This window comes from Pan paniscus, chromosome 6 (assembly GCF_029289425.2).
Source record: "Pan paniscus chromosome 6, NHGRI_mPanPan1-v2.0_pri, whole genome shotgun sequence".
Lineage (NCBI taxonomy): Eukaryota > Metazoa > Chordata > Mammalia > Primates > Hominidae > Pan > Pan paniscus.
Genome location: NC_073255.2, coordinates 146,801,356 through 146,804,003, shown reverse-complemented (window position 1 = coordinate 146,804,003; position 2,648 = coordinate 146,801,356). Strand labels below are relative to the sequence as shown.

At 43.2% G+C, this 2,648-nt stretch overlaps 1 pseudogene; it reads left to right on the top strand.

The window, feature by feature from the left end:
• Positions 1-528: 528 nt before the first annotated feature.
• LOC100982043 (eukaryotic translation initiation factor 3 subunit I-like) lies at positions 529-2,084 on the top strand (annotated as a pseudogene).
• Positions 2,085-2,648: the final 564 nt, after the last annotated feature.

Here is a 2,648-nt window from a genome sequence, read left to right as displayed (position 1 = left end):
CCCAACCATTTTAATTTTACTTGTTGATATGCACACGTTCTACCAACATTTTCTACCTTCGGGTTACTATGAGTCAGGAATGTCTAAAGGAAAGGAACACAGATTGCTCTCTTTTCTTCTGCATCATCATTTTCAGCATAAGTGGCTGACGAATGCAGGCAAGTAACAAGAGTAAGGCGGGAGATAAAAGGGCTCCCTGGACATTGTTTTTCTTAGAATGTAACTGCCTTCCTTCTGTGTTTAAAGCAAGTTTTGATTCAACTGGAAAATGTAGCCTTCGAGACCACATTACCTAGTCATAAGTACAACATACTTGTACTCACTCTGAGTCTCAATGAATTCCCATGCTTCCTTGATCCACCAGATTTCCGTGCTCATGGAGCAATGCTATGTGCAAATGGAATGACAAGAATGGGAGAGCACACAAATGGTGCCTACTCAATCTCCTCTGCTTGCATACATAGTCTTTGTTAAATCAGACATATAAAACATAGAATCAGTTGCAGCTTTCCTTGCATCACTGCTGGGATGAAGCTGGTCCTACTGTAGGGCCATGAGCAGGTCATTAGGCAGTTGAAGTATAACTGTGAAGGAGACCTCCTCTTCACCGTGGCCAAGGAACCTATCATTAATGCATGATACTCTGTGAATGGTGAGAGGCTGGGCATCTACATGGGCCATACCAGAGCTGTGTGGTATGTGGATGCTGACTGGGACACCAAGCATGTCCTCACCCATTCAGCTGACAACCATCTTTGGGCCTGTGAAACAGGGAAACAGCTGGCCCTACTCAAGACCAATTCAACTGTGTGGATCTGCAGTTTTGACTTTGGGGACAATATCATTACGTTCTCCATGGAGAAGCAGAAAAGCTATCAGTGCTTTGTGAGCTTATTTGACCTGCAGGATCTGAGCCAGATTGACAGCAATGAGTACTACCTGAAGATCCCTTGCAATGATTCTAAAATCACTAGTGCCATTTGGGGCTCCTGTGGGGAGTGCATCATTGCAGGCCATGAGAGTGGAAAGCTCAACCAGTATAGTGCCAAGCCTGGAGAGGTGTTGGTGAATATTAAGGAGCACTCCTAGCAGATTAATGACATCCAGTTATCCAGGGACATGACCGTGTTTGTCACTGCATCCAAAGACAGCACAGCCAAGCTTTTTGACTCTACAACTCTTCAACATCGGAAGACTTTCCGAACAGAAAGCCCCATCAGCTCAGCTACCCTCTCCCCCAGCTGTGACCATATTGTGCTGGGCAGTGGTCAGGAAGCCATGGATGTAACCACAACCTTCACTAGGATTGGCAAGTTTGAGTCCGGGTTCCTCCATTTGGCCTTTGAAGGAGAGTTCAGAAGAGTCAAGGGGCACTTTGGACCTATCAACAGTGTTGCCTTCCATCCTGATGGCAAGAGCTACAGCAGTGGCAGTGAGGATGGTTACATCCATAATCTACTACTTCAACCCACAGTACTTTGAATTTTTTTTTCAACCTCTACCTTTTATGAATTCTTATTTTTTTCTTTTTCTTTTTTATTATATTTAAGTTCTGGGATACATGGGCAGAACGTGCAGGTTTGTTACATAGGTATACATGTGCCATGGTGGTTTGCTGCACCCATCAACCAATCATCTACATTAGGTATTTCTTCTAATGCTACCCCTCCCCTTGCCTCCCAGCCCCTGACAGGCCCCGCCGTGTGATGTTTCCCTCCCTGTGCCCATATGTTCTCATTGTTCAACTCCCACTTATGAGTGAGAACATGTAGTGTTTGGTTTCCTGTGAATGATTTCATGTCCTTTGCAGGGACATGAATAAAATACTTCAAATTTGAGTTTTAGGCATAAAAAGCTGGATCTCTATCTAGGCCAGGAAAGCTTCTCACATAATGTTTTGAACTCTGAGAAATAAATTCATTTGGTAATTAAAAAAAAAGAGTCAAAGAAAAAATTAATAAGAATTTCATGATAATAACAGCGGAACATTAAACCAAGGACAGAACACTTCTGAGTACAGAGGCAAATGATAGGCCCATGAAGCTGGTCCTGGTCATAGGTTGCTTTGGAAGAAAACAGAGGAATTCATTGCCATATACACTTGCCATAGTATTGCAGAGTACTTCCTTATCAAGACCTAGCTTCTTTTTTGGCCAATCAAAATCTGGTTTCCAGATCTGAGATTTCGCTCAGGTCCGGAAACTATTGTGACATTTTATTGAGATACCTGCCCCCATGCTCCAGGTCACTCATCCTTAATATATTTTATTACAATTGAGAAACAATCTTTGTTGTCCTACCGCTAGGAACTGAATAGCTTTCTGCGGGCCAGAGTCTCCTGGCTTCCACTTTGATTTTGCTGCTTATTACAGCAATTGTGCACACATTCGTTCTGATGGTTAAGCATAGCCACTTAGCATCTATTATTTTGGGATCTCCCTTGTTACCAGTGAGCCCACTTCTATGAGAGCATCTTCCACCATCTTCCCTGGCTTACAAAAGATGGCCATCCCTGAGATTTTCAATTATATTGGTGCACTTCTCATCAGTGTATTCCAGATCACTGGTAAATTCAGTGTCCTCTGAGATCTCACGTGTAACAGTCATCTGGTGACTTACACAGTATATTCCTCTAGCATGCATCTCTG